A 19,371-nucleotide genomic window follows, 5' to 3' on the forward strand; every position below is an offset into this window, starting at 1 on the left:
GCACATCTTGACTCCTCACACTCTAACCCTGCTTTACCTAAAGACTATACTTGCTATTGCCTTGTTGCATACGTTAAAACAAATATCTCAATTTATGGAAAAACAAAATACTGTCGATGCTGGAAATCAGAAATAAAAACAGAAAGTGCTGGAAAGGTCACAGATCTGAAACGTTAACTCTGTTTCTCTCTCCACAGATGCTGCCAGACCTGAGTATTTGCTGCATTTTCTGTTTTTATCTCAATTTATGATTTTATTTTATTTTAGATTTAGAGATACAGCACTGAAACAGGCCCTATCAAACTAGTAGAAGGTACATTTAGGACTGGTATCGAAGTTCTTCGCTCAGAAGTGATCAATACTTCAAGCGGATTGTCAGAGAGATCAGTCAAGGCAAAATTTCTGGAAATATTTAAGAAATTTTGGAGCAGAGGAGGCTGAGGAAAGATTTAATTGAGGTGTATAAAATTATGAGGGGTCGAGATAGAGTGGATAGGATGGACCTATTTCCCTTAGCAGAGAGGCCCACAACCAGGGTGAATAGATTTAAAATAATTGGGGGAAGGGTTAGAGGGAAGTTGAGGAGAAATGTTTTCATCCAGAGGGTGTTGGGGGTGTGCAACTCACTGCCTGAAAGAGTGGTAGAGGCAAAAACACTCATCGTATTTAGAAAGTGCTTAAATAAGCCCTTGAAGTAACCTACAGGGCTATGGACCAAAGGCTGGAGAGTGGGATTGCACTGGATAGTCGTTTTTCGGCTGGCAGAGGCACATAGGGCTCAATGGTCTCCTTCTGTGCTGTAAATTTCTGTGATTCTGCAAACAATTGGATGCAGCAACAAATGGGCTTGAATGCCATTTTGGATGCATGAACTAAGATGGGCCGAATGGCCTTTATATGATATATAAATTGTGTTTTGTTGTGATTTGTTGACCTGCATGAAACATAGTGGCGCAGTGGTTAGCACTACAGCCTCACAGCTCCAGGGACCCGGGTTCGATTCTGGGTACTGCCTGTGTGGAGTTTGCAAGTTCTCCCTGTGACCACGTGGGTTTTTGCCGGGTGCTCCGGTTTCCTCCCACAGCCAAAGACTTGCAGGTTGATAGGTAAATTGGCCATTGTAAATTGCCCCTAGTGTAGGTAGGTGATAGGGAATATGGGATTACTGCAGGGTTAGTATAAATGGGTGGTTGCTGGTCGGCACAGACTCGGTGGGCCAAAGGGCCTGTTTCAGTGCTGTATCTCTAAATAAATAAATAGCGATGCAAGTAACAGCATGTGTAACTGCATCCTGTTTATTGGCATCAGGAAGAATCAGGTGCTGGACTCCTCTCTTTGAAGAAATGTAGTCCACCCAAAAAGCAGAGACCATTTTAAAACTAGAATATTACACTTCTTGCACATTGCACTTCAGGCCACGCAATTAGCTAACTCCACTATTCCAAGCTCCTAATCAGCTAGCTTTACAGGAGTCTGGCTTCTGATAATGTGCCTCGTCTTTGCAACTCTATCGGTGCTATTATCTTGGGGCTTTAGTGCCATCGGCTCCTATTGTGCGGGTCTTGCACAGTTGGCAGCCACTAGATTGTAAAGGCTCTCAGCAGTTCCTGCCAGCTGCATGAGACTGGCACATGAAAAGCCAAGGCCACAAATGGCCCACGAAATCAATCTGAAATCAGCTTGCAATTTAGAATCTTACAGCACAGAAAGATGCCATTCAGCCCATCATACCTGTTGCACCTCATTGAAAGAGCTGGCCAACTTAGTCCCACACCCCAGCTTTGTCCCCATAACCCTGCAAATCAGTCCTCCAAGTACAGACCCATTTAAAGATGTATGCTGCCAGTATTTTTCAATTGCACCACTGAGATGCTGAACATAGCCTCAGTTAGAATACAGAGATATAACTTTACATATTACATTAATACTTTAAAGTGCCAATGAGCTGAAGGTATGTTGTTCAATGTTGCATCAGCCTGTTAACAAGTGCTGGACTTATATACCAGATCAGCACAATAGTGAAATTGCCCTTAAGAAGGTGGTGGTGAGCTGCTTTCTTGAACTGCTCCAGTCCATCTGGTGTAGATACACCCACAGTGCTGTTAGGGAGGGAGTTCCAAGATTTTGACCCAGCGACAGTGAAGGAACAGCGATTATGTTTCTAAATCAGGATGGCATGTGACTTGGAGGGGATCATTCCATCACATGCCCGACTTGTGTCTTGTACATAGTAGAAAGGCTTTGGGGAGGTGAGTTACTCACTTAGCCTCTGATCTGCGCTTGTAGTCACAGTATTTATGTGGCTGATCCAGTTCCGTTTCTGATCAATGGTGACTACCAGGATGTTGATGGTGGGGAATTCGATGATGGTAATGCCATTGAAGGTCAAGAGGATGTAGTTAGGCTCTCTCTTGTTGGAGATGGTCAAGTCCTGACACGCGTGTGGCACGAATGTTACTTGGCACTTACCAGCCCAAGTTTGAATGTCATTGGGTCTTGCTGCATGCCGGCACGACTGCTTCAGTATCTGAAAAGTTGCAAATGGAACTGAACATTGTGCAACCATCAGCGAACATTCCCATTTCTGACCTTATGATAGAGAGAAGGTCATTGATCAAGCAGTTGAAGATGGTTAGGCCTTGGACACTACCTTGAGGAACTCCTGCGGTGATGTCCTGCAGCTGAGGAGATTGGCCTCCAATACCCAAAATCATCTTCCTTTGCCCTTGGTATGACTCCAGCCACTGGCGTGATTCCCCACCCAACCCCGTCTCCGATTCCCACCGACACGAATTTTACTAGGGCTCCTTGAAGTCACACATGGCCAAATGCTGTCTTGGTGTCAAGGTGTCAAGGATAGTCACCAACACCTCATCTCTGGAATTCAGCTCTTTTTGTCCATGTTCACTGAGATATCAGCCACTTGGGCTTTGAGGAAGTAAAATTAAGCTGCTGGTTCCACTATCAAGAACATATGTTGCGAGAAGGGAGAGAAGGGGCACGCAACACAGCTGTAAGTACTTGCCATCAAATAGTACACCATTGGTTATTTCTTCATTGTGGGCCAAACAACAGGAATCCGATGCTCTCGATGAGCCCATGAAATTCCTTGTGGCAAACAAGGCTTCAAAGATACACCTCCCCATGCTTTGTGAGGTCAAGAAGAGAGTTTAGAAAAAGAACCTGTATGAGGGATGTGACAAGGAGGGCCAGCACTGAGCTACTTATGGAAATCAAAAAGGAGGCACTTACCAACAGCACGCACGTGGCAGAAGCAGGCTGGGAGTTCAAACGAACACACAGCACCGGATGGACACTCAACGAGTTGCTGCGGCAACGGGCAAGAGGGAGGGCCTTGCAGTCCGCCAAAACCACACTTCCTCTTCTACTCTAAAGGCTCCCCTGTTCGCACTGGCTCGGATCACCAGCCACCACCATCGATATCTGTTGCGGTGCTTGCCAGCGGGAGGGAGTTGACTATCTGAGCAACAAGAGGAGAAAAGGTTAGCCAGGAGAGAAAAGACAAAGCATCCCTTACTTGTTTGTAACTTTGAGCAACTGATTTTTGAGATCACGTTCCAGAAATTTCCACTCATTTCATCTGCAGTTTCTTCATTGCAAACTGTTTCACTTTGGCAAGGTTTTGGACTGGTCAGTTTGCTCCACTGAACAGTGGATGCTGAACTAGACACGGCAGAAACAACCCAGGCCTATATTGATATAAAAGCAAAATACTGCAGATGCTGGAAATCTGAAATAAAAACAAGAAATGCTGGAATCACTCAGCAGGTCTGGCAGCATCTGTGGAAAGAGAAGCAGAGTTAACGTTTCGGGTCAGTGACCCTTCCGATGAAGGGTCACTGACCTGAAACGTTAACTCTGCTTCTCTTTCCACAGATGCTGCCAGACCTGCTGAGTGATTCCAGCATTTCTTGTTTTTATTTCAGGCCTATATTGAGTTAGCTGCACTTAGGCAGGCCAGCAGGACATATATTACCCAGTGTCCCTTACAAAAGTTGGGGACACTGCTCCTAATCACTGGCCATTAACCTATGCAAGATGGTATGCATGTGGGCAGCCATCAGGGCAGAGCCAGGTTTGATTGTGCTGCATACCATGCCTCAATAATGCCCTTCTATTTTAGCCACACAATGGAAGAATGGGCAATTCTCAACAGCAAACAGCTGTGAAACTGCATCACAGTCAGGTTAATGCCTTCAGGAGAGGAAAGTGGAAACATGTGAAAAAGGATGGATCATCTTAATATAGAGTCATAGAATTATACAGCACAGAAACAGGCCCTTCGGCCCATCATGTCTGTGCCGGCCATACAGCACCCAACTATTCTAATCCCATATTTCTGCACTTGGTCCATAGCCCTGTATACTATGGCGTTTCAAGTACTCATCTAAATACTTCTTAAATGTTGTGAGGGTTCCTGCCTCCACCACCCCTTCAGGCAGTGCGTTCCAGATTCCAACCACCCTCTGGGTGAAAAAATGTTTCCTCAAATCTCCTCTAAATCACCTGCCCCTTACCCTAAATCTACGCCCCCGGTCTCTCTTCATAGCTGAAACACTCCAGCCCAGGCAACATCCTGGTGAATCTCCTCTCCAGTGCAATCACATCCTTCCTATAGTGTGGTGACCAGAACTGTACACAGTTCTCCCTGTGTCTGCGTGGGTTTCCTCCGGGTGCTCCGGTTTCCTCCCACATGCCAAAGACTTGCAGGTTGGTAGGGAAATTGGCCATTATATAAATTGCCCCTAGTATAGGTAGGTGGTAGGGAAATATAGGGACAGGTGGGGATGTTTGGTAGGAATATGGGATTAGTGTAGGATTAGAATAATTGGGTGGTTGATGGTCGGCACAGACTCGGTGGGCCGAAGGGCCTGTTTCAGTGCTGTATCTCTAAACTAAACTAAGTACTCCAGCTGTGGCCTAACTAGCATTTTATACAGTTCCATCATAACCTCCCTGGTCTTATATTCTGTGCCTCAGCTAATAAAGGCAAGTATCCCACATGCCTTCCTAACCACCTTATCTACCTGTGCTGCAGCCTTCGGTGATCTATGGACAAGTACACCAAGGTCCCTCTGACTTTCTGTACTTCCTAGGGTCCTACCATCCATTGTGTATTCCCTTGCCTTAATAGTCTTCCCAAAATGCATTACCTCACACTTTTCAGGATTAAATTCCATTTGCCACTGCTCCGCCCATCTTACCAGCCCATCTATATTTCCTCCTCACTGTTACAACACCACCAATTTTCGTGTCATCTGCGAACTTACTGATCATACCTCCTATATTAACGTCTAAATCATTAATGTACACTACAAACAACAAGGGTCCCAGCACCGATCCCTGTGGTACACCGCTGGTCACAGGCTTCCAATTGCAAAAACAGCCCTCGACCATCACCCTCTGCCTCCTGCCACTATGCCAATTTTGGATCCAATTTGCCAAATTGCCCTGGATCCCATGGGCTCTTACCTTCTTAACCAATCTCCAATGCGGGACCTTATCAAAAGCCTTACTGAAATCCATGTATACTACATCAACTGCTTTACCCTCATCGACACATCTAGTCACCTCCTTGAAAAATTCAATCAAGTTAGTTAGACACGATCTCCCCCTGACAAAGCCATACTGACTATCCCTGATTAAACCCTGCCTCTACACCTACATCGTCCTTCTCCATTGTGAACACTGATGAAAAGTAATCATTTAAAACCTCACCTATGTCCTCCAGCTCCACACACAGATTGCCATGTTGGTCCCTAATGGGCCCTACTCTTTCCCTGGTTATCCTCTTGCCCTTAATATACTTATAAGATGCCTTGGGATTTTCCTTTATCTTGCCCGCCAGTGTTTTTTCATGCCCCCTCTTTGCTCTCCTAATTACTTTTTTAAGTATAAACAGTGGCTTGCATCACTGTGTTTTCTGAATGAGGTGAACGTCTATCATACAAGTGTGAAAAATAAATCCCAATATTCTGCTTTATGAACGGGCCAATCTCCGTGCCTCTGTAAGCTGGGAACTGCATGCTGGATGTGACTGAACACAAAACAGATGAGTTCAAGTGGCCGACAGATGCCGGGTCCAGATGAGAGTGCGCAGACTGGGGGCGGGGAGTGGTGCGGAGGAGAGGGGGGCGCAGGCGAGGGTGAACAGAGGAGAGGGGGGCCGCAGGCGAGAGCGAACGAGAAGAAGGCAAGTGTGGATGCGTACTAGAAAAAGAATGAGTGCGGCTGCTATTGCAAAATGACTTGTCATTATACTGTGGAAGGAATGTGCTCTATCAACACACATTATCAGTGGGTGGGTAAAGCCACAGGAAAGTTTGAGTCAAGGTGAGCGAACTCTCAACACACACCACATCAATAAAGAGGAATTCCACCCACATTTGCATTGATGCGTTGAAATCAATAGCCTGCTGTGCAAATGCATCAAAGATTACTAGCGCCACAGGAAGTATTGGGGAAGGAATGGAAGCGGGAACTTTGTGAACACACTTTCAGCCCCATCTTTCAATACCTGTTACTAACAGGGAAGTCATGGTAACTGCAAGTTTGTTACTAAAGGGTGGGTTCACCGGGGCAATAAACCCTCCCCAGCCAGTCATCCAACAAGGCAACTGTGCAGGAAAACAAATGCATGCTAGAATGCAGCAGGCAGCAGTTGTAGCTAAAGAATTTTGCAACAGACGTGATCTGGAAGAAACCCTTGAACTTTCTGTTCCAGAAGTGGGCCTACCTCAGAAGTCTTCACTGAAGGTGATACTGATGTGGCACTAACTATTACAGCCTGGGCACTGAATGGAGGGTAGGTGGGTGACGATTTTCTGAGCTCATCGAAAACCAGCCAGCAGTCCAACTGCATCTTCAGTAAATGGTGACTCAGAGACCAACCCCAGAGTAGTAAAGACTGATTGGTGCATTCATATCCAACAAGTGACCTGTGGCTGACTGAAGGGAGCACAGATGCTGTTCATCTTTACACTGCAGGATTCTGCAAGGAAACCAGGAGTGCAGATGGAAAACAGATCTGCGAGGGGAGACGAGCATCACACCACACGTGTAGCTGTCAATATATTTGCTCCCTATGGCATTGACCGTTTCTCTCTCTTCCTCTCTAACACACACACATACACTCTTCCATCCCTTACTGCTTAACAAAATTACAGAAACTCAGAGAACTGACTCCACACTGGCAACATGTCAAAACCATTACCAAATCACTCCGACAAACATTTTTCCTGTATTTGGTATTAAAACTCTATATTACTTCCATCTGATACATGTGTATATATAAAGAAATTGTACAGTCTGGCTACATTGTTCTAAACTTGTTCTCTAATTATGTTTCAAAATACCCTGATCTATTTAATCCTCTCCCACTCAAAGCAGCTGTAAAAGAGCCATAACATAATTCCCCAAAGTGGCAGCAAGCAGCTTCCAGCAGTTGTGTACTTCACATTTCCTAAACATTATCACCAATTGAAAAGCAGCTTGAAGGTCGCATCATGTGAAAACACTCAGCAGTTCCTTGCAGACATCAGACCTCTTTTTGATGGTGTTTGGGGTTGGGGGGGTAGGGAGGGTGGTGTCATGGGGGAGAAGGTTCAGAGAGGGTCTGTCTTTCTTTGATTATGCCACTGAACCTGAATTTGAAGAGTGGCACAGGGGAACAAAAAGCGATAGAGGAGTAACTGAGTAGACCTGCCGCCCAAATTGGTCAGTTTGTCAACGTGCCTCTTTGCAGTGTGGAACTAAACCATAAAACAAGGATCCAAACTTAATCCCCATCTTCAGTCAGTGATGCCAAGGCAATGGATGTCTCCTGAACGACCAGACGTCGTTAACGAATGGGTCCGTTACTAGGGCAATACAGCAAACACCCAGTGACCAGGGTTGCCATCCCCTCTAGGGTTGTTGTGAGGTTTCCAGGAAGTAACGATTAAACTCCTGGATGCCATTGTGAACAACCTGGGAGAAAAATCACAGGGCATTAAGATAAGGTTCTTTTCCCCATTCTCTTTGAACATTTTTGTTGATCAGTTTAAAAAATACTGGAGATGCTTATTTTTTTTAAAAAGGCTGTTTGACAGGGCGGGGCAACTGGAGGTAGGAGGTCATGTGATAAAACTTCCTGGAATATGGCCAACCCACAATGTGACTGCCACTGAATTCAGACTGACAACTGAACATGGGCACTATATGGAGCAGCTAACCACTCTCAGCTTCGACTCGCAGCTGGATCCTGTTCAGGAGATCTTTTATGTCCACCTGAGAGGGCAGACAGGGCTTCGGTTTAACGTCTCATTCAAACCACAACACCACAGTTGGAGTATTGCATATCGTTTTAAGCACCCTGTCACAGGGAAGGTAATAAAAGCAATGCAAAATAAAAGCAATGCAAAATGCTACTTTGTGGTCACTAGAAAGTTGCCAGGGATGTGGGTTTAAAGTTCCAGAGAGAAATTTGGGAAGCTTGGGCTTTTGTCACCGGACCTGAGAAGGTTAAGGGATGACGCGGTAGAAATTATGAAAGGTTACAGAATGGAAAATAGTGATAGATTGCTTTCACTGTCAAAACAGGAACAAGAAGGCAGGCATTTCAAATGATTAAATTAAAAAGGGGAGCTTACAAAGAACATCTTTACTTCGGTGCTTAAATGTAGAATTCTCTGCCACAAATCGTTGAAGCAGACTCCATCAATTCTTTTGAACAGGAAGCGGACAGATGCTTGAAAGAGGGCAATATTGTAGAGTATGGGGGTATCGAGCAGGAGTGTGGGATTAGACTAAGTGCCTCACGATGGATTGAATGGTCTGGTTCTGTGATTCCACATTCCCTGATTCTATGGCTGGATCCTGAGATTTGCAGCTGCTGCGAACCTCTGTTTCTGGATACTTCAATGCCCAAGTATAGAAACGCTCAGCAGGAAACACATCAGTCACACACCTGGAACCGCGAAATCCACATCGGAAAAATTAAGGTCTCTGATGCTCAATGGTCTTATAAACAAACTGAGCCGTAACAAGCTCAGATCCAATCTGGTGTTCATTAAAGGTTCCACAGGGGCATTGAAAAAAAAAATCCACAGCAACTCAGATTTCTCTTATTTCGAACTAGATTGCAAAAATTGCTAGAAATTACTTTCACATAAAACTCAGAGGGGGTTTACCTTTCCATCTCCCCACTTGCCCCCATTGAATTCTTTCCTCCGGTCACAAATGCACTGACTTGCAGCTCATGTCAAACATCCAGTCTTCAGTACTTCATCCAGATGGGCATTGTTTAAGTGCAAGTATGTATGTGGGGCGGGGGTTTGGGGGAAAAAAAAAATCACTCGACTGTTGCTCTGGCTGAGGTTAGCTAGCCCGGAGAGAGAGTGCAGATCACATTTAGATCCTTCCTGTTCTGTAGGGCTTAATTCAACACTGGGCTGTGCCTTTCAGAACTGAGCCACTGGGCTCTCACCAACACTGATCCAATTCAAATGCATATCCTTTCAATGCCTTGCAATCACTCTGTACAGAAAATAAACAAGTTTGAAACCATCAAAGTCTTTCCTGATGATGAATTGCTGTCCAACACCAGTTGACTCCTGGGAACTTGGCTGACAGAAGCAGATCTGACACTTCCAGGTGTGGAATCTATCCAGGAAGAATCTGGAAACACCTGGAGTAAATTGAGCCCAAGTTTCCCCAACAGCATGCCGGACAGCTGCAAGCACTTACACAACAAATTACAACATGCTACTTTGGGAAGGAGACAGATACATGAATGCAGATCTCAGATGGGATAAACTGAGGCAAATTATACAGATGAGGTGAGTTGTTGTGATCTGGAACGCGCTGCCTGAAAGGACAGTGGAAGCAGATTCAATAGTAACTTTCAAAAGGGAATGGGATAAATAGTTGAAGGGGTAAAATTGACAGCGCAATGTCGAAAGGCCTGGGGAGTGGGACTACTCAAAACAGCTCATTCAGAGAGCTGGCAAAGGGATGATGGGCCAAATGGCCTCTTTCTGTGCTGTATGATTCTATATTACAAGCTTAGAATAAAAGCAGCCTTTCCCTTTGCTGCACAGGAAGACGCCTCCCAATACACAGTCTTCGGGAGTCTAAGATGCATTAGTGAGGAATGCATTATGGAGAGGAGATTCTTGGTGAGCAAGGGAGCCTCTAGTTATGCACTAGATCGTGATGGGGGTTAAGATCAATCAGCATGGTGGAGTGTGGTTAGTATATACACAGTGTTTCATTTTCCTCTCTGCCTCTTCAATCTAGGCAATAATCACTGAACATTCTTTCTAAGGTGGCGGAGAACACTGATTTAACAGGTAGTGTTGATGCTGCTTTGTAAACGGTCATCCCTGGCGGTCAGGTCCAGCCCCTGTAAGCCCAGCTTTGCTGCCGCCAGATCAACATTAAGCTTGCTGGGTTTTTCTCTTACACTGACACCAAGGCCAGCAATTGCCTCTTCCAGAGGCTGCTCAGGTTTAAAGTGTTAAGGCCTCTTGTTTCAATGGCATTGGCATGACACTGCATCACTGCCACCACCACAAATCAGCATCGCCCAATAGGAATATTCTACCGAATTAGTTTTTAAAAAGTGGTTTAAACTCCCCACACCCACTACATTGAGGGATAAGTTGTTCATTTACATGCTGCTCCTCAGAGGCATCATCCGAAAACATGTCAGGTTCCACATGTACGCTGACGACACCCAGCTCTACCTTCCCCATCACCTCACTCGACCCATCCACTGACTCTGATTTGTCATGTTGCTTGTCCGACATTCAGTACTGGATGAGCAGAATGTTTTCCAATTAAATATTGGGAAGACCAAAGCCATTGTCTTACGTCCCTGCCACCAACTCCATTCCTTAGTCACCGACTCCATCACAACAATAAGTTGCATTCATAGAGCGCCTTTAATATAGTGAAATGATTAAAGGCGCTTCACAGTAGAGTTATCAAACAAAAATTGACACTGAGCCACATAAGGAAATATTAGGGCAGGTGACCAAAAGCTTGGTCAAAGAAGTAGGTTTATTTATTTATTTTTTATTTATTTAGAGATACAGCACTGAAACAGGCCCTTCGGCCCACTGAGTCTGTGCCACCCATCAACCTCCCATTTATACTAATCCTACACTAATCCCATATTCCTACCACATCCCCACCTGTCCCTATATTACCCTACCACCTACCTATACTAGGGGCAATTTACAATGGCCAATTTACCTATCAACCTGCAAGTCTTTTGGTGGTGGGAGGAAACCGGAGTAACCGGCGAAAACCCACGCAGACACAGGGAGAACTTGCAAACTCCACACAGGCAGTACCCAGAATCGAACCCGAGTCCCTGGAGCTGTGAGGCTGCAGTGCTAACCACTGCGCCACTGTGCCGTTTGAAGGAAAGTCTTAAAGGAGGAGAGAGAGTTTGAGAGGTGGAAGGGTTTAAAGGAGGGAATTCTAGAGCTCAGGGCTAAGGCAGCTGAAGGCAAAGTGTTTGTTCAGTCCACTATTTGACAGACTGGCAGCAAGCAAAGAGAATTAAGCTCACATTGCAGCAGGAACTGAGCCTGTTCACAATTCAGAGACGACATCCCCTTTAAGGAATTTTAAAAGTTTCCATTTGCACTGGGCTCTAGTTAGCAACTAGTAATGTGTAACACTGACATGGAATTAATTCATACCAGCAAAGAAGGACCATGTCATTCTGCTGCTAGGTATCAAAAGGTGGCGACAGCAAACCCCCACCCTTCAACTGATCTTCCACCTTAGAGACACTTCGAATCAGTCAGCCTCCTTAGTGCTGAATGTAAGGGGGGGGGGGTGCGGAAGGAGAGATTTTTAGTAATTAGATGTGTAAATATACTACTGTTGAGCTGATTAAATCAATCATCTTATTCCCCACTTACATAGAGCAGGAATAGGCCATTCAGCCCCTCTAGTCTGTTCCGCCATTCAATTATGTCATAGTTGATTGTTATCTTAACTCCACCTGCCTAACCAGCTTCCATAACCCTTAATACCATTGTCTAAGAAAAGTCTATTGATCACAGATCAGATGGCTATCCAGTCTGGGGGACAGCATCAATAAGATCACATTCATACATTACCCAAAGTTACATCACTGGACCAGCCTGTCTGAGGCCTAAGTGGGCAACTGAAGAGGGCATTTCAAAGCAGACAGATTGGTCAGGCTGGCTCAGCGCAGTTACCAGCACAGCGCAGTGGGGCATCTGATGCTATGGCAGCTCCAGCAGGTCTTGACACCATCTGAACTCCAAAGATTAGTACCAGTTACATTTCAGAGTGACGTCAAGTGTCAACCACACTACCCAAGGGTAATGTTCTTTTTGGAGTCTTCCCAGCATCCCCTGAACTCGTGCGCACATTTTTGAAAAAAAAAAGAGAATTTGTTTTGCTTTTCGGAACCGCTGTTTAAACCCAGCACCTGCCTTTGACTTCTGCAGGCGGCAACCCAAGGCAAACTGTGACTAATACGTGGAAAGAACAGACAAATCTGAAGGGAATTAGGTCATGCAAAGTGCAGTACAAATCCATACCACAGTTTGTGTGATACAATATTAACCACTGATGTAATATTGCACATGTGTGCTTAAAATAACCACGCCAAGCAAGTTTGAAGAGGCAATCTGCAGTGAGGCCTGTTGCTAAGTGGATAATGACTGACTCATTGTTGCTAAGCTCCTGATAATATGCAAAGATTCTTTTTAGGACACTTTTGAAGTGTTGCTTGGTGCACAGCCACACTAAACATCATCTTCCCGTGTCGCTCCCCTTTCTGAACGTCTCAGGTTTGCCGCCAATCTTCGTTAGAACGATTGGATCCAGAGCAGAACGAGGTCTAACAGTATTAAGTATGGACTCAGTGGGTGTCCCAATGCTGTCAGCGGAAAGGGAAGTGAGTTACACAGGCCCGAGCTTCGAAAGTCAGTGTCACCCAGAGTTACATAAAAGCAAATTTTAAATCTATGGCCACACCAGTTGAAGGAAACAGCAAGTAAATTAACTTGCATTTATAATAGTGTCTTGCGTCACAAAACATCCCAAGGCACTTCAGAGAAGCAACTATCCAACAATATTCGACAGTGAGCGACATAAGGAGATATTAAGACAGGTGGTAGGTTTTAAGGAGCATCTTAAAGAAAGAGAGAGAGAGGATAGCAAGGGAGAAAAATTTAGGGGGGAGGGAATTCCAAAGTGTTTTGAAGCATTTCCCACAACCCAGACCTCTCCTATACCAATTTTTCCCTCCTGCTGAAGGCATTCACTCCCTCTGATTCCAAGAATGGAAATGGACCTCCAGTCCCGTGCTCAAGTGGCTATGTTTCATAGGAACATAGGAGCAGGAGTAGGCCATTCAGCCCATCGAGCCTGCTCCAACATTCAGTACGATCCTGGCTGATCATCCACTTCAATGCCTTTTTCCCACACTATCCCCATATCCCTCTATAATCACTGATATTTATAAATCTGTCAATCTCTGCTTTAAACATACTCAATGACTGAGCTTCCACAGCCCTCTGGGGTAGAGAATTCCAAAGATTCACAATCCTCTGAGTAAAGAAATATCACCTCATCTCGGTCCTAAATGGCTTCCCCCCTATTTTGAAATTATGTCCCCTGGTTCTAGACTCCCCAACCAGGGGAAACATCTTAGCTGCATCTACCCTGTCTATCCCTTTAAGTATTTTGTATGTTTCAATGAGATCACCTCTCATTCTTCAAAACTCTAGAATACAGGCCCAGTTTCCCCAATCTCTCTTCATAGGACAGTCCCGCCATCCCGGGAACAAGTCTGGTGAACCTTCATTACACTCCTTCTATCGCAATAATATCCTTCCTAAGGCACCCAGTACTCCAGGTGCAGTCTAACTAAGGTTCTATACAATTGAAGCAAGACTTCGCTACTCTTGTACTCAAATCCTCTTGCGATAAAGGCTAACATACCTTTGCTGGCTGGACCTGCATGTTAGCTTTCAGTGACTTATTGACGAGGACACCCAGGTCCCTTTGTACATCTACACCTTCTAATCTCCTACCATTTAAGAAATATTCTGCACATCTGTTCCTCCTACCAAAGTGGATAACCACGTTATATTCCATCTGCCATGTTCTTCCCTACGCACTAAGTCTGTCCAAAAACCCTTGAAGCCGCTTTGTCTTCCTCACAACACACATTCCCACCTGGGGCCCAAGCACTGATCCCTGTGGCACCCCATGAGTCACAGCTTGCCAATGTGAGAATGACCCATTTATACCTATTCCCTGTTTTCTGCCTGTTAACCAATCCTTAATCCATGCCAGTAAATTACCTCCTATCGCATGTGCTTTAATTTTGCTAACCAACCTCCCATGGGGGACTTTATCAAAAGCCTTCTGAAAATCCAAGTATACCACGTCCACTGACCCCCCTTTATCAATTCTGTTAGTAACATCCTCAAAAAAACTCCAACAGATTCATCAAACATGATTTCCCATTCATAAATCCATGTTGATTATGCCCAATTAGATCATTATTATCCAAGTGCCCATTTATCACATCCTTTAGAACAGATTCTAACATTTTCTCTAGTACTGATGTGAGGCTAACAGGTCTGTAGTTCCCTGTTTTCTCTCTCCCTTCCTTCTTAAATAGTAGGGTGACATTTGTGACCTTCCAATCTGCAGAAATCGTTCTAGAATCTATAGAATGATCAATCACCAATGCATCCACTATCTCCATAGCTACCTCTTTCAACACTCTGGGATATAGAATATCAGATCCCAGGGACTTAACCGTCAACCCATTAATTTCTCCAATACAACCTTCTTACTACTACTAATTTCCTTCAATTCCTCGTTCTCCCTAGTCCCTTGGATCTCTAATTCTGGGAGATTTCTTGTATCTTCCTCAGTGAAGACAGACACAAAGTAATCATTTAGCTTCTCTGCCATTTCTCTATTCCCTATTATAAATTCTCCTGACTCTGCCTGTAATGGACCCATATTTGTCTTCGCCAAATGTTTCCTTTTTACGTACCTAAAGAAGTTTTTACAGTCTGTTTTTATGTTTTTTGCTAGTTTACATTCATATTCTATTCTCCCTTTATCAGTTTCTTGGTCCTCCTTTGCTGTATTCTAAAATCCTCCCAATCCTCAGGTTTACTACTATTTCTGCCAACATTATAGACCTTTTCTTTTAACCTTATACAATCCTTAACTTCCTTTGTTATCCACGGTTAATTGAATTTTCTTTTTGGGTTGCTGCAAACTATGTAATAATTCTTTAAAAGTTATCCATTGCCATACCTTTTAATGTATTTTCCCAGCATCCACATAAACGAAAAAGACTTGCATTTATGTAGTGCCTTTCACAACCTCAGGACATCCCAAATACTTTACATCCAATGAAGTACTTTTTGAAGTGCAGTCACTGTTGTAATGTAGGAAATACGGCAGCCAATTTGCACACAGCAAGCTCCCACAAACAGCAATGAAATCAATGATCTGATCATCTGTTTTAGTGTTAGTTCAGGGATAAATAATTGCCAGAACATCAGGAGAACTCCCCTGCTCTTCTTTAAAATAGTGCCATGGGATCTTTTACGTCCACACGGGAGGGCATACAGGGCCTCAGTTTAGCATCTCATCGGAAGGACAGCACCTCAGGCACTCCAGTACTCCCTCAGCACTGCAATGGAGTGTGAGCCTAGATTTTGTGCTCAAATCCTGCAGTGGATTGAACCTTGTGACTCAGAAGTGGGTGTGATACCCCTCTGTGCCAAGGCTGACACCAAATGTTAGCATGTTCCAGCAGGGAACACCTATAAGTAAACAGCAGCAGGAACATCAGTTGATTCCCCCCTGCCATGTTCAGTACAAAGGCCAATTCTGGCATCCAAACTGTTGCTCTGGTTTCATAAGTACAGACCAGTAACTGACCCTGAGATTTTCTGACTTGCTGTAAGTCAACTGTGTTGTGTCTTGATTCATGAAAGCAGCAGAAAAAGAATTCTGACAGAGTTGCATTTTGTGTCCTCAGCATGCTCTAAAGTTCACAACCAATGCGTTCTTTTGTGGAGTGCAGTCACTGTTGTTATGTGGGCAGATGTGCAAACAGTTTGTACCGAGCAATTAACTGAAATGACAAATCTGTTAAGTGAAGGATTAAAGTTGACCAGGACACAGAAAACTCCCTACAATTCTTTGAAAAGGTGCGATGGAATCCTGGACATTTAGCTGAAAGGCAACCCCTCCGGCAGTGCAGCACTCCCTCAATGCTGCACCGCAGTGTCAGCCTAGATTGTATGTTCAAATCCTGGAGTAGGGACTTGAACGCACAAAAGGTTCTGATTCAGAAGGAAGGGTTCCACTGCTGAGCCAAGCTGACGCTAGAAGCCTATTTCAGTAAAATCTCCTTAACAAGTCATTTGTTAACTGCTATTGTCACAGAATTTTCCAAACTTTATGCAAAATTTTCCATTTCTACTAATTGAAACATCAAGTTTCATTTGTGTGGGTGTGATCCAGAGATCCAGAGATCAGCGAGTTACAGTCTGGCACAAACTGGCCTTCATAACAGCAATGACACCCGCCCATTGCAGTGTCCAATCATAACCCACTTGCAACTGTTAATTGAGAAAACGCACTCAAAGCAAGCCAAACAACGGGGAGGAAATGGTTAAAGGCTTCGAGGATTCAGCAATTTTTTTTCTCTATTAAGGTGCAGTAGTTAAACATTACTTCAAGCCCTCACACACTCACACTCTGTCACACACCACTTGTGTTTCAGGTTTGGGATAGTTAGGATGAGAAATAGAAGTAATTGTTCGAAGGAAGCTTGACAGAGCAGTGTAATAAACTGGTGAAGCGGCTACAGAAGGAATACAGTGCCCTTACTTATTCGATCTACCACCTCAAGGCTGTGAATGGCAATTTAAACAAGGCCCTTGCCTTTTTGTGGTGCGCTACAAATAATCACTTTTCCCCCATATCATTAAGTACAGGTAAGATCCCGAGGTTGTGTCCAATGAGGGGCTGTTGGAGAATGATTACAAGTGAGCATCCATTCAACTTTTCTGACCTTGCTTTGTTTGCTCGAAGTGCCTCATCCAAGGCCTATGTGAAAGCGAGAAACAAGGACAGAAGGTCAGCCATTTTGAATTACACCAGACAAGAGGATAGGAACTCTGCTCTTTTTAGATTTGTCGTTATTTCAGCCTCCGATGTAGCAGGGCTTGGGAGGGGTGGTGGGGGAAAAGAGGGGAGAGGAAAACAGTGCGTCACCCAGCTGTCTAAAGTCCCTTCACAGACAGCTGTTGATTTACTGAAGCACTGAGCTGCTCTGCCGAGATCATACACTGATCAAAACAACAAAGAACTTCAACATACAAACTCAACAAATTTAGAAAAAGCTAGCAACACAAAACTTTGAGCAGAGACTTGTTCGTGCAATGTTACGTGCTCATTTCATTGTTTTTCTCCTCCCCCCTGTTGAAGGTATCCATCCAAACCACACCATCCCCGAGTTAGCAAGGAGGAGATTAAAAAGTCAACAAGAAATCCTTTTCCTGTCACTCTTCAGTGATCCCTTGCTAGAAAGTGTGGAGTCAGACAATATCAGCTGTGATGTCTTCACCCCAACCAGCCTGGCAATCACAAATGAAGAATTGTCACATGCTTACACTTGGGAGCACTGTACACAGTTAAAGACCACCAAAAAACTGGGGAAATTGCAGAACAGGTTTACAAGGATAATACAAGGAGTGGGAGGAGGTACAACCATCAGGAAATACTGAACAGGTTGGGGCTGTTTTCGCTAGAAAAAAAAACAAAAATGGAGAGGTGACCTGATAGAAGTCTTTAAAATTATCAAGAGATTTGATTGAGTAAACATAGGGATGGGGCCACTTGTTGGGGAGTCCAAAACTATGGGTCATTAATATGAGAGTTACTAACAAATCCAACAGGAAATTCAGGAGAAACTTCTTTACCCAGAGAGTGGTGAGAATGTGGAACCTGCTACTTACAGCGAGCAGCTGAAGCAAATAGCAGAGATGAATTTCAGGTGAAGCTAGATAAGTACATGAGGGAGGAAAGAACCAAAGATTATGCTTACATGATGAAGGAAAGTAGGTGGAAGCTCATGTGGAGAAAAACACACCAGTATGGAGTTGGGCCGAGTGGCCTGTATTCTATGCAATTCTCATTCTATGATTGAGGATCTGGAGGGCCCCTGGTGGATTCTGCAACACAATATGAATCAGTCAGCGCTTCTCTTGAGGTGGGTGGGGTGGGGGGGGGGGGCGGTGTGGGGGGAGGAGGGGGTAGGAAGAGAAAGGGACAGTGTGTTTCACAGAAATGAACGCATTTAGTGTTTAAACTCCCCATCACAAGTGTGATCACTCGAGGACAAACATGTTAAGGAGGTGGGGAAGGGGAAAGTGTGGAAGATCGTTTACATCACCATCCTTATTCTGTACAGTTGTGCCCCTTAATTCTGTACAAAAGCACCTCACAAGCTGAGGTAACTGCGCTGACCCCTCAGTCGGTCAGTCAATCAACCAGAAACACAAGAACCTCAACATTCTGTCCACCAGACAACACGGTCTCCTCGCCCCCTCCATCCCAGGCTGGAAACTTCCCAACTCTCCTCGGATTGTTGCAAGTGCAATTAATCGTGGAAGAGAGGAAAAAAATGCACCTTTTCGTGACAGCTGGTGTGTGTCAACCAGGATTATTGGATAGAAGTCTGCAGAATAATTGAAAAACAAGGCCAAGGTAGAACACTAACCACCTCTTTAAATAACATTTTGTACAGCCAAAGGAGTACTTCATGTTTTTCTTATTGTATAAACTAAGAGCTTAGACTTGGCTGTATATCATTCTGGGCAGCCGTCACGAGTAATGCTGAGACTGCTCAGCAAGCTGTCTGTGAAGACAATGTTGATCAGAAGCTACTTCCCTCATATCTAATCATTGGGACCAACTGCTAACAGGGTGCATATTACAGGCAGGCTGAAGTCTGGCTCAGCTTGCAAGAGCTGGTAGCCAGTTCCTTTGTTCAGGAGCCTGGCCAGAGAATCATAGCAGGTAGCCACCACCAGCAGCAACTGTGAACCCTGACTCCCAGCCCCCATCCATCAATTAAAATCCTTGCTCATTGCAAACCTGCAGAAAGAGTCCTACCTAACAGTAGATTAATGCAGCAACTTATTGGTACATTTCAGGCTAAGTGCTGCATAACTACAAAAGACTTCCCTGCCAAGAGCAATGAATGTATTATTTACATTAAACATAATTCCTCATTGGTGTATTTTAGTCAGTATTTCACAAGTAACA

The 19,371-nt window shown here is 44.5% G+C and overlaps 1 protein-coding gene across 13 annotated transcripts in view; it reads right to left on the bottom strand.

Annotated features, from left to right (window-relative positions):
• zmiz1a (zinc finger, MIZ-type containing 1a) overlaps window positions 1–19,371 on the bottom strand; it is a 388,755-nt gene that overhangs the window by 277,141 nt on the left and 92,243 nt on the right. For 11 of the 13 annotated variants that reach the window (XM_068020561.1, XM_068020549.1, XM_068020541.1 and 8 more), the window contains one exon: window positions 3,253–3,481. The exons of 1 other annotated variant lie outside the window; for it this stretch is intronic. The gene's annotated coding sequence lies outside the window, so the exon portion shown is untranslated. The remainder of the gene's footprint in view (window positions 1–3,252; window positions 3,482–19,371) is intronic. One more of the 13 variants, XM_068020544.1, reaches the window with a different exon arrangement.

The sequence above is a fragment of the Heterodontus francisci genome, chromosome 42 (assembly GCF_036365525.1).
Source record: "Heterodontus francisci isolate sHetFra1 chromosome 42, sHetFra1.hap1, whole genome shotgun sequence".
Lineage (NCBI taxonomy): Eukaryota > Metazoa > Chordata > Chondrichthyes > Heterodontiformes > Heterodontidae > Heterodontus > Heterodontus francisci.